Here is a 14,143-nt window from a genome sequence, read left to right on the forward strand (position 1 = left end):
GGGAAGAATGATCTCTGACTTCTATAAACATTCTTCTAGGGAGTTTATCATTGTAAACACTAGTTTCAAGAGTTCTTTGCAATATGATATTCATTTGATCAAAACAAAAAAAGAAAAACTTAATAAATTTTTTTAAAGTAGCTTGTCTGATGGCCCTCCACTCCTCAGTGGTTCTTTGCGCTTCTCTCATCTGTCCTCTTTTTGCTTTCTCTCTCTCAGTATGTTTGTGTGAGTGTGTTTGAGTGTGTGTATCTAACCACACCCTTTTCTTGCAGGGGCGGAATAGCTTTTGGTTTCCTGCCGTTTTTTCTACACACCTGAGGCTAATAAGCTCTCCTGTTTGTCTCCAGGTGATTGTCTCACCACTATTTTGATTGAGGAACGCCTTCTGTTGTTGACTGAGTTTTAAGCTATGTTAGTAAAACTGGCTCCTCATGTGGTAAGTATGATCTGGTTTTGCACCTTGCCTGCAACTTACCAGTTTTCTCCTCTGCATAGAACACCTGGTTTTGCCCTTGTGAGAGAGAAAATTCTGGTAAAGTATCTGTGGAGGAGATTTCTGACTTGGACCTGAAGCCAAGTGGAGCCTGGACCTTTACTGTTGGAATCACCTCTCAATGTTGTAAATTAAGTTGCTGAAACTGATCTCTCAGAGTCCTGTGTTTGGGTCCAGTCTGCACATTGGTTATGACAGAGTGTGCTTACCATTGGACTGACAAGTTTCTAGGGATGTATGCAGTGTTGCACATCGTGGACACACAGGCATCTTGTTTTAGTGACACAAAACAATAATTTTTTTAATGATTATTTTAGGTGTGTTACGTGTCTGCAGGCTGCATGTTTTCTTTCCCTCTCCTTTTGTTTGCCGTTCCCTTAGGTCGCAGACTGATGTCAATCTGGGGACGTCCAACTAATTAGAGGAGGGAGGCCCTGATTGGACAATCCAGGAGTGCACACCTTGATAAGGAGACTCACCTGTGGCTGGGTGTGGCTCTCTTCCCTCCTTTGAATTATTTGGTACATGTGTGAGCTTTCTCTGCTGTCCTGCTTTTGTTTGATGATTGTGGTGGGAGTAAAGTGGACTAGGTAAGTTTGGGGACCCCATACACTTACTCACGTGGAGTCTTTTTGTTAGAAACACTAGGTAAGTAGGTTGGTAATGTAATTTTGAGCTTGTTTTGAGTTGAGGTTTAGGGTCTTTCCCTCTTGTTTTTGCTATTCTAGGATAATAGCTCAGCTAAGTTTTGGTTTTGTCTTTTTGGTGTGTGTGTGTGTGTGTGTGTGTGTGTGTGTGTGTGTGTGTGTGTGTGGGGTTTTTTTTTTTTTTTTTTTTTGGCACAACCTAACTGTCCCTTTCTCCCCCACATTTGTTGTTTGAATCTGGGTTATTTAATCTGTGAGAGCGCTGCCATTAAACCTTTTTCATAACACCTGTACAGAGTTTCCAGAGTTGTTGTGTTATCCCCTCCTGCCCTCGAGGAGACTTAACAAGGTGGTTTAAAAATGATCTGCTTTAGGTTTCAAAAAATAAACCTTTTCCAATGGTAGACAGCTTGGAAACTATAAAAGTCCAGTTTCTATTTCATTTTAAAAAGGACAAATAGCATTTGTAGAATTAAATTTGATGTAAAGTACATGAAATCTGAGCTCTTGTGCTAGTAGCAGAATTCTTCTCATTTGTCTGTTGGGGTACATCTATTATACTGTTGTGCTATAAATATAGCAAACAAAAGTTATCACCACTTAAACTATAAAACAAGAATTCTCATTCAGGGACTTTGATCTATCATTTACACCACTGAGGGGCAGTAATGTTCTAACATCCAGTCTAAGATCACAAAGAGCCAAAGGGCTCTTGATAGGTGACTGCACCTCAATTTTGGAACCCCAAGGTCCTGATGGTATGCAACATCAAGTACGAGCATGAAAACAAAAGAGGGTAGCAGCACCATTCTGGATCATACAGGCGATCTACCTTGCTCTTTCACTCATCTAATCATATTTGAAAAGATTAGCTGAAACATTTGTGCACACACACAAAGTCTGGAGTTGACAGAATGCCTTGTTAAACTGTCAGACCTGGGTTAGTGCGTCACTCACAGATAACAAACTGTGAGGTCTTATGACCAGGATGTCATTAGTCTGTCAGTGTCTAAATGCCTGCATAGATCGAAAAAAGAGTGAGTCAGAGAACTTTTAACAAAGAGGCTTAGGTGCACGCACCGCCTCACTTGCAACCCCCATCAATCTATCTTTGTCTATATATGTGCATACACACTTATTTACAGTTTCACTCATGCTTGTTTGACTGACACCTTTATCTGAAATGCCTGTCATTTGCCCTAAGCGTTCAGAGGCTGGCTGTCAAGATTGCTTTCCATGATACACAAGTATTTAGCAGCAAATTAACTCCTGTGGCATTTATCAGAAGAGGTAACCTGGAAGCAAAATGTTATGAAAATTTCTAAGAAAAAACATGGGAAATGGATGCCAAGGGAATATGATTGAATTACAACATAATTAACAAATTAAACCAACCACAGCAAAGAAAATATCATGTAGTGTGCAGGGAGACCATGGGATTTAAGCTACACTGTCGACTGTGCCTAGAAGGAGAGCTGAGGTCTGATAGGAGTGGGAGGTGATATGGAGTACTGTTGGAGCCTCTGGGCTTGGATTGGAAGCAATGTTTCTATCAGTCTGTCAGTCTGACCTGCCAGCCTGTGGGATATGCTGCTCAGTCATAAGGAAGATCTCCCTCCAATATGCAATATGTGTAACTGACTGAGACCTGCCAACTAAGCTGCTGATGCAGTGCTGACTTAAGTCATACCTGTGGTTTGCAAACTTTCCAATGTAATCAAATGCATTTCCGTTGCAGGGATAATTATTATTAAATGGTGAAAAAACCGCTTTACTTTTATTCATTCATTGTTGATTTAATGTTTATTTATTTAACTGATGTGCCACCCATCCACTAGTCAAACCCAAGATTCCTCTTTAATGAAAAGGAGACATCAGAATTATGGACAGGTACTAGCACACACACTGACTATAATTTGCCAACACATGTTTGAGCTCAAGTCACAACATAATCCTCAACTGCCAGAAATCCAGACCCACCAGGTATAAATGTAAATGAGCGGTGTGATTGTAAAGACTGATTTTATTCTCGTAAACACTAGTGTTTACGAGAATAAACGCTAGTATAGTGTTTACGAGATTAAATATCATGGGTGATATCAGGAACTGTTTACAAAAGCAGAAACATACTTGTATGGCTTTGATGTGTCAATTATTCACGACACGCCACAACGTTGCAGGAAACTGTCGGACATTTGTGAGCAGAGACCTGTATTAAATGGTGCTTGGAATCATACATATTAACAAGCTGGAAATTGAATCAGATTAATATCCCAGACAGCAATATGAAAAACTGTCATAAATTACATTACAGAAGCTTTCAGAAAGAGATAACATCTATAATTTGAATACAATAAGATTAAAGTATTTTTTTAAGCAAGAGGTTCTTTTGTCTGCGAGAAAACATGGATGTAATAAAGTTGTTTTATCACGTCAGATGGCTTGGGATAACGACATTTCAGAGACACATCACATGAATAATGCATGCTGAAGAAACAGGCAGGACGATATTTGAATGTACGTTTATTTAATGACACCAAGCCTCAGATTTCCCATGGTACTTTTTAGTCACATCGCTTTGTTTTCAAAAGGGAGCATGAATAAAATGGCCCAGCTCCAGCCCAACATTGTTAGTGCAATACTGCTATCTGCAGCTGGTATCAGGTTATAAACTGAATGATTCCTTCACAACTGTGCTGTATATTCACAACAATTGATTGCACAATTATCCATTATGTATTGAGCAGAGCAGGATGTGCTGCCACACTGTTATTGTGTGTCTTCCTACAAGGGGTTTGAAATCTGCAAAGCCAGATAAGAGTGCCGGCCGGACTGTCCATTCACAAATTTCTCATGAGGTCACTCAACTGTTGGATATTAAAAGCCAGTGGGGAGGCTGTGGTAGTGCTGGTAGAGGAGGGGCAGTAAAACAGTAATAACCCAGAGGATGTTTTTCTCACTGTCATGATAACACTGCTAGTTCCTTCCTTAGAAAAAGGAATGTCCAGGTACTGTAAATACACTTCATATCAAGGAAAAGAAGACTATCGGTGTCACAATTACCTCTTTAGGTTTGTGAGTGTGCGCACGTGTCTTTGGTGAGTAATCGCTGAGAAGTGTTTTTGTGCCGGTCAAACACAGCTGTACAGGAAGGAGAACCTCTTAGGTTATCACTGCTCTCACTGGACGCTCACGTCATTGCCCAGCTCCGCTGCAGATGTGTTTTTCTGTGCCCCAGGAGGGAAAACACGGCAGGAAAACTATAGTGGTGACAGGGACATTGCACAGAATGACAGTTGCACAATTCCTAAACACAAAGTGATAGTCAAAAGATCATAATTCATAACTGTTGCATTACATTCCTGTTAAACTGTATGTTCATGTATTTTGTCTTTCGCAAGAGATAAGCAGTACTGTCAAAACACTGTTTGATGTGGGGACCACATGCCTGTAGCTGCTGTATTTATGCTAATTCCAAACCAGCAAAGCATGACTTTGTAAATAAGAATTTTGCAACAAAATTCCTAAATGTGAATGTTCTTGTTTTGCTATTTAAAGTGACTTTTTTATGAAGTGAAACAAGATGAAACTATCAAAATCATTATGGTAACAATTGTGTTTTTTTTTTAAAATGCAAGTGTGTTGTGGGTTACATAGAGGGTGATGATGAGTTTAATAGCCCAATTACTGGAGAAATCCCATAATTGGAGAGCAGATTGTGCTTTTTATGCTGCACTACTTCCCTTCTTCCCTTTCCACATTTTTTTAATCTTCACAAGATTGATTTTGTATCTGGTATTTGCTAATAGTGCGTTTTATCATCTAATCTTGAATACTTTTTAATGCCACACAGATACCTGGCAATGTTAATCTGTTCTTTATTTTGAAATGCACAGCCCCTGCTAACATTTTCTTTCACCAAACGAAAATGAGAAAAATCCTGCACTTGGTTGTTGCAACGACAGATGTTCAAAAGCTAAACAGCAGAGCATGACATTTAACAGGTGATTTGGTGTACTGGGGAAAAGGTGTTGACTTACTTTAGCCTCCCCCCCCCCCCCCCCCCCCCCCCCCACACACACACACACACACATCTCACAAGAAAAAGCAACAAACCCTCAAACATCTTAAATTAGCACCGTAGTCTGAAAATGCAGTGTTGGGTATATTTTTAATTCAAACTGAGTACATTAATGGAGTTAATTTAATCTAAACATAAAATACAGATTTTGTTACCATGCAGGTTATTGGTTGAAGAGTAAGTTCTTTGGTTGACTAATAAGACAGAAAGCTTTACTTTGGTAAGAAACACTTGTATTTGTTTACTTAATTCATGTGAATATACCTCCTGCCTCAATAGACAACACGCATTAGGAGGCAGTCTTATTGTTTCAAAGTAGGCTCTCTCATCCTGAACCTCTGGGGCCAATGTGGTATCCATATGTGCAAATCTATCATGTTTACCAATAACTCATTCCTGCACAGGAATGACATATATAGTCATATGTGAACTGGCCTGTTAGTGCACTGACACTCTGACAGTCTCCACATGTTTTAACTTATTCTGTATTTCTTGAGATTGTGAGGTTTTGATCAGATTCTTCACTGCTTGTCCATCACTTTTCCTGTTTTTCCAGCCTTGGTAAAAGAAATAGGGCAGGTAGCAGGAGCCATGGAAGAGTGGGAGACACTCTGTCAAGGATGGCACAAGATTAATTTCCTAATCTGCTACAAGCATTTTCTTGTCCTCTCTTGTTCGTTTTCCCTTTAAAAAAGGTTCACTTGGCACCAATATTTATGTATGCTGTAAAGTATTCTCCCTTCACTTCTTCGTTGTTATAATTGAATATGATCTTTATCTCTGTGGGACCTAAAATACTGGGAAGTACCTCTATGTTTACGTGTCTGAAAAGACCCGTGTGAAAGAAACATCTCTATGATTATATGTGTCCATTCACTAGTGTAATGGAAAACATGTTGACATACATGCAGTTTAGTTCAAGTATGAATTTTCTATCCAGTAACTTGAACTCCTTTATTTTCTGCAGTTGTGATAGAATGAACATGAAAGAAAGGGACTTGGAGCAAAAGTATATGCAAGAGTCACCTGGCTATGCATTGTTATGAGCATAAATAGGATCGATGAACTACAGCACTTGGACAGAAGATCTCACTCACTAGCAGATCAGAGTTTTAAAAACTTTAAATCAGGAAAAAGAAAAGAAGACAATTGTTAATGTTGTACACCAACCCCAACTTGACTCAAACCAGATGACTCAACAATGTGCTTATTGGCTACGACAGTTTCCTCACATTGTAACAACTTAAAAGTATTCCTGTGGTTGGCTCAGCTGACAATTTGACATGTTTAATCAGGAAAGGCACAGGTGTCAGCAATCATACTGATGATGACTGATCTGCATTTGAGTTCCCTGTGCATTGTGCCAAATTACCCACTAGCTAGCCATATTAAAGCACCTAATAAAGTAGACTGGGTTTTAATTTTGTTAGTTAAGACATGCTTTTATAAGTCCAAGTGTTTGCTTGTATTTGTAAGTTGCTAAGAAGAAGATCTTAATTTAGTTTATTTAGTTAACTTACAGTAGCCAGGTGTCATACAACTACAGTGGTCCACACATTCAGCAGGTCGCTTATGGCACTTACAAGAAAGCGGTCTAAAGTTAATGGAGTAGTTGAACATATTAAGACATGCTTGCTCTCTCTTAGATGGAGCTTGGTTTTAATTGTTCTTTTTTGAACTTGTCTGAGGAGGGTGGAATGACATTAAGTTAAACATCACACACAAACTCATCAATGTAGGATTGGAGGATGCGTGCATGCGTGTGCATGGATATTTATTTAGTCGTAAACAGCTCAGATTGGAGGGGAAGGAAGACCGATATCCTAACACTGAAAATAAAGAAAGCAGAAACAGGATGTTTGGTGTGCACAAGGGGAGATAACGCCATTGTGTCCAGCATGGTCAGTATGACAGCTGCAAATGCTGTGCCTCCAGTCAAGTCATTTAATCCATCTAATTCTATTTGTGATAAAGAATTTTATTGGTAATAATAATATTGATAATAAAAATTGTTATTATTATAATGCAATTCCTCCAATTTTTGAACTGTCAAACAACAGATTAATTTCATCATGTCATCCATGCATCTCTTAACCACTAATCCAGTTAAGGGGCTTTGAGGCGGCTGGCGCCTATCCCAAATATCATGGTCATGGAGTGAGATTTGTTAATCATTACTTTCCATAATCTTATTTTATTGAATTTGTCTTGCATAAACAATGTTTGATTAAAAAAAACATTCAATAAAGTATTTTTTTCTTTTTAGGTCAGTTACCTCCAAACCAATCATGGATTCCTGAAATGACATTGAATGTTATCTGGACAGTCGGCCTTCTAGGAATCCAATAATGTTCAGTTATAATAATTCTATAGATGATCCAAAAACGTTCACTAATGCATTCAAAAACATCACAGTTTAACATGTCTGGCAAAGAGTAAAAGGAGAGACCAGGTCAAATACTGAATATATGATGAGACACAGGTGAGAACAGCTGAAAACAATGAAAATCAGGTGAAAAAATGAGAGAGGGGCAGACAGGAAATAAGACACAGGTGGAAAATATCAGCGGGAGGAAAAAAGACAGGGTGTAAAAGCATAAGAGAAGAACAAAGAAAATAATTTACCTGAATATACCATGGGGGCGACAGCACAAACACATAGACAAGACAGGGGATGGAAAAGACAGAGGACATCTGAAATAACAAAATCAAAACAGGAACCAAAGCTCAATAGCATCATAAAAGCAGAACAATAACAAAGGGAGTCCTTCCCTTCCATTTCCCACAGACAAGGGTTGGAGGGGTGAGGCTGCGGTTAATGTGGTCTCGAGTCACATCCAGGTTTTTCCTTCCCACTGTCGCCAAAGTGCTTCCTCATAGGGAGTCATATGATTGTTGGGCTTTTCTCTGTATCTACTGTACAATATAAAGCACCTTGAGGCGACTTTTGTTGTGATTTAAAGTATGAAAGTGATGTTTTTCATTGAAAAATAAGAGCAATTATAATTAGAAGAATAATTAGAATGATGACCTATCATGCTTATTTCTAGCTCCACATATGTGTTGTTGGACTCTAGATTAGCTTAGAGTCCAAGCTAACCTGTCTGCCCCTCCCTCATTAGCTTAGTATGATTCATATTCAAACAGTTCCTGACAATGAAGGGCAGAGCAGTCTGATGACGGAGCTTTTTGCTGAACCCATTATCTGAAACTTTAGCACTAAGCGTCCACCCTTGTAACTAATACACATGTAACAACTAGTCATTATATATATTGTGTGGAGCAGGGAAATTATTTTACTGCTATTGGTAAATAATCATCATTACCATTGCATTAATAATATAATTTACAGTATTGATATTGTATTCAGAGGTTTAAACAGTGTGTGTGTCTTTCAGAATGACTAAGTTGCAGGAGTTGACAGGAAGTTGCAGAGGCTTTGCAGAACTGAAACCGAAACCATTCAGCTTTTATGCTCCTTATATCTGGAACAAACTCCCAGAAAGCCTCAGATCAGCTGAAACACTCAGTTTATTTAAATCCAGGTTGAAGACTCACCTGCTCTCAGCTGCATTTAAATAAAGCACCAAATCCACACTGTTAAGCTTAAATTTCAAAACTAACATTTTAACTACTGATTTAATCTATTTCTGATTTTATCTGTTTTGATTTTATATACTGTTTTGTTTGTTTGTTTGTTTGTTTGTTTGTTAATTAGTTAGTTTGTTTGTTTGATTGTTTTAATCAATTTTAAATCATGCTTTTTATTTGTTTTTGTTTCTAATGTCTCTGTAAAGCACATTGAATCACCTTGTTGCTGAATTGTGCTATACAAATAAACTTGCCTTGCCTTGCCTATATTTCACCACACTTGCACATCACTTCTATGTAGAAATAAGTCTTCAACAGTGACTATTCATCTTTATTTATTTAGCAGAGCAGTCTTCACATGAATCAAAGCTACAATAAATGACATGTTTATGTCATTCTGGAACGCTAACCTTGTTATTTGTTGTCTGTAGTGCAGAATAGATTGGATTTTAACCTGTCATGACAAAAGTTGGTACTTGTCAGCATCTTCTTAGATACCACTTGAGAATGGAAAACAGCCTCAGGTCTTCTTTTAATCTAAGCAAATATCTAGATATGCCTCACTTAAATGTTCTTCAGAGGTAAAAAAAAAAAAAAAAGATTTGTCATCTTTGACATAAAACAAGCATGACATCACATACACAACATAATTTAAACTGTCGCAAACTACACCGCTTTAAGGTGTCAGTATCATTACTGTGCCAAGTTTTTTCCTCAGGATATTTTTCAGTCAACTACTTGCCTGAGAACTGGAGCCTCTCCCTGTCATTGGGCTAGAGGCAGCACGCATCCTGGACAGTTAGCCATCTAATCACAGGGCTAACACAGAGAGAACGAAAAGAACATTCATACCTACAACCAATTTAAAATCACCACGTAACCTAAAAAGCACGTGCTTGGACTGTGGGAAGAAGCCAGAGCACCTGGAAGGAATGTACACTCCACACAGAAAGTTGTGAGCCCGGTTTCAGACACACACAGCTCTTCTTGCTGTGAGGCGGCAATGCTAACCATTGTACTGTTGCACTATTTGCATAATGTTGCACTGTTGCATAATATTACTAAACTAAAAAGATGATTCTTTGCCCTCATAAAGATGAAACAATAATTTTGAGTAAAATGCAACTGAAATATATAAAATCAAAGGTTTATTTATGCAACTGATTAATCATTACGGTAAAGTACTTGCTATAAACGGAATGTACGCCAATCAAATGAATTTCATTTGATCAGAATCTGTTAAATTTAAACGTTTACAAAAATAACAGAAACACAAACATGAAAATATAAGAACAGCGGTGAACAAATAAATGATAAGGAAACATTTAGGATAATGAAATTAATTAAAGTATTTTTTGAGTGTGGAGAAAAACAAGGTCTCGTTTTAAAAATGCAGTCTGTGTTTGTGTGTTCCTTACTAGGTACTAGTGAAACAGTGAAATACAAATCAGGAAGTGATGTTCAAGTGATTCATGTTTGAAACAGAATATTGTTCAGACATACAAGACACTGCACAGTGGTTTGTGCTGGGGTTTTTCAGCCCTGGAAGGTGTATATTCTGAAGTTAGGATTACAAGGTAACAAATAATAGTCTGTCAACCTTCGACAAATACTTTCAGAAGTTTACTGTACAGCAGAGTCAGGTTTGGGTCAGGGAGCTGCTCACGTCTCATCTAATTGATGGCATTCTCACTCCAGTTTATTTCCTTTGGTCACGCGTGCTCCCACAGCTTTCCTCTCACATTTAGACCATATGTGAAGGGGATTAGAGGCTCTGACAAGCTGGGCCCTGCAACTGTGAAAAGTCATTTCACAGTCCTGTGCGTTCATCACCTGACCTGAGGAACTACATATTACATGCTTTACAATAATTCTCAGTAAACAAGAATATTGCTTCAAAAGTAGAATACATGCTTTACGTAATCAAGTATAAGTATCAGTAACACCAGCTTTTACAGATAGAGTAACCCTAACCCTTTACCCCTGGTTTAGAGATAATTTAAATTATTATTATTTGTAGTAGTACTAATAATACTAAAATAGCTTTGATGAAATGTATTTATTTGCTTGGTCTCTTATTCCCAAACTGTGTTTGGCGTTACTTACAAAGAGAGAGAGAGTATCTGAGCTGCTCTAGAAGAATTTATCTTTAAGCTTCATAGATGAATTTCATGTAATATATCTGCCATCTAATTATAAAATAGGCCATTAAACTTTCTAGGAGAGAGAACAATTAAACATAAAATATTATCACTGTGAGTTTACTGTGACCACAGTGGAATCAAGACAAGTCAATGTTAGACAAAACAGTGGATCGAGCAAAGTTAAAGTTTAAATGGCATGTTTGGCAAACTGAACTCCAGGTGAACGTCATGAGCTGTGTGCAGTTTTCAATGAAACTGGAGATTAAAATGAAATGAACACCTTGCTTTAGTCAGCCTTGAAACACAAACTAAATGTTTAATGAGCAGACAGGTGATACCTGCACATACCAGTGGAATGTTCCAATGAACAAAAAGGCTTAAAAACATGTCACAGAAGAAAACACCGAACATCGAAAATGTATTTCCTGATAAGATAAACTGATAACCTCTATAGGTATAATTATTTCAAATACATGAAACTATGAGGCCTGTTGACAATTTATAGGTTTAATGTGAGGGAACCAGATGTTTCCATGACTCACACTGGAGAGTGAGAACTGTTTTGGAGAAACTTTGGCTCACCTTTATAGAGATGTTGCCTGGGTCCAGGAAAACGATGTTTAACAAAGTGGCAATTCTGTTTGATATCAGGCACAGAAATGTTAGCTAGCATAGTTGCCATGCTGTGCCGTGAGCTGGCACCAACAATGTGGCATCAGGTTAATGAATACCTGAACTGCACAAGGATGTTGACTTCTCTCACTTGACCTTTGAGAAAGATAAACACAATGCAGGAGAGTTTTTCAACTACCCCTCTTTATAATGCTGATTATAAATTTCCAGTTTGCTTTTTGGATTAATTTTAGCCTTTTATAAGTAAACAGAAGTAAAAGGAGGACCTGAACAAAAAAAACCAAACAAACAAACAAAAAGAAAAAACCCATGACAAATACAAATGTTTCCACTCAGGTGCACTGCATACTGCAATATAATGTCCGTAGTTAATTGCTTTTTTGACTCTAACTTAATTTCTATTACATTTTTAAATATATAGATTGTGCTTCAAGTATTGTAGGGTCTTTGAAATATAAAGCACTTTGAGATGATATATATGTAAATAAAATTGGAGTGAAAATTGAATTGAAGTACTTATGTTGAGTTACTGAGTTGTACTATCTGCCCCCATACTGAAGAGTATAGCTGTGCATTCTTCTGCAATGGTAATTGTAAAGATTCATGGTCCTGTTAATGTTCAAATCCTTTATATAGTATTGTTGTCAACTTATGTTATGTTCAGATTTAGATTCTTGTGAATTGCTTTGTGGTTTCCATGGTATGTGTAGTCCAGAACAGTGTAAAGGTTTAGCTGGAAGTGAAGAGCTACAACCACTATGTGGTTATTTTTAATATGTAAGCCTTTACAAATTTTTAATACATTGTCATTTAAAAAGCAGCCTCATTAAATTCAAATTTTTAACATATCAGGACAAAATAATTAAAATATTCTGAAAATGAGGTGAAAACAACCTCAGATGGACTACAACACATGACATATTACACTGTATCATTGTTTATTCCACAAATATTAAGCCAAAATGCAGAAGTACTTTATGAAAAACTAGGTACACTCTTGGTGCTTCCATAGGAAATAAAAGGGTACAGAAGTTAATCAGTTGCATTTGGTTATCATGAGCAAGGTGTGAGCACCTCCATAAAAGCAGAAGTTTTGACTGATCTGGAACATGCAGGTGTGCTTTAACAAAATGCCACAGAGGAAAGATACCCATTAATCTGAGGAAGGTTATAAGGCCATTTCTCAACAATTTGAAGTCCATTATTCTGCAGGGAGAAAGATTATTAAGTGGGGAACATTCAAAACTGCTGCCAATCCTTCTAAGAGTGGATGTCCTCAGCAAATTCAGCCCAAGTTCAAAGAAACAACAACAATCCCAGTGCTACATGCCAGACTGTACAGGCCTCAGTGAGCATGTTAAATGTCAACTAAAAAAAGACTGAACAAGTATGGCTTGCTTGGCAGGGTTCTCTTCTTGTAAATGCTAAACTGCATCTAAACAAACTGCGAGACGTACAGAACAATGGCCTTTAGACAGTTGAGACCAGCATTCATGAAGAAAAGAAAACAATCTAAGTTTTCCACGGACTTTCTGCAGTTTGATTTTCTTTGTGCTAAATAAACAATGACATGATGTAAAAAATTGGCTCAAAGGTTAAAATCTGAAGTTACCATCCACCAAATTCGTGAACTTACTTTACTGTATGCCTGCTAGATATCAGGATTTAACCTCTGTGAGCATGGTAATCTACTGACATATGCTTTTAATTTGTAGAAACACTGAATATAAGTACAGCTTCAGTCCTGTTTAAACCAAGCAATGTCAACAGGTTTTAGTTTTTTTCTGCAGTAGTGATTTATGTTTGTGGTTCTGTTAAAAGCACATCCCATCGTGTCATAAATTAGTGTCATAAATCTCTTATGAAATCCAATGGTAGGATCCAAAGCAGGATGTGAAATTTTGTGAGGTTTGTCAGGTTATATAAGTGAAAACTATACTTTGATTGAATGACACAAAGAAAAAGCAAGTATTTCCTTTTGTAATTAAGTAGAAAGATATGTTCTCGTATATAGTAAACAAGATCTACCATGACCATCACATCATGGCCCCGGGAAGACAACAGTGTGGCATTAAATCTCCTATAAAACCACAAAGTGTATTTTTTGGAAGAATTAAGCAAATAAAGCATAACATGTTCATTAGTTAGGTCTTCTGACTTTATAAGGTAGAATAGATCTCCTCATGTTTACACACTGAATCAATTTAATTAAGTAATTGTATATCTGTTATAAGAAAAACTCTATAAAATACTGCAACTTAAACAAAGTCGGCCTTGAAGTTTGCTCACTGTTTTTGTATTTACAACAGAGTGATGGAAGCCATCTGCTGGGGCCCTGAGCCCTTCTGCCTGAGAGTTGCCTGTTAATGAACTGATACACAGTTATAGGAACAGAAGGTTCACTCTTAACACAAGAGGAAGTGCAGTGTACCTTAGATAAAAATTTTTTTTACCATACCCACACACCCACACACACATGCAATACACACGCTCCTCCTCACCCACCCAAATCTGCCCACTCCCTCTGCGGTCTGTGTATCTCAGAGCTTCT

The sequence above is a fragment of the Rhamphochromis longiceps genome, linkage group LG23 (genome assembly GCF_057381845.1).
Source record: "Rhamphochromis longiceps isolate RC_006_pf linkage group LG23, R_longiceps_female_GT1.1, whole genome shotgun sequence".
In the NCBI taxonomy this organism is placed as follows: domain Eukaryota; kingdom Metazoa; phylum Chordata; class Actinopteri; order Cichliformes; family Cichlidae; genus Rhamphochromis; species Rhamphochromis longiceps.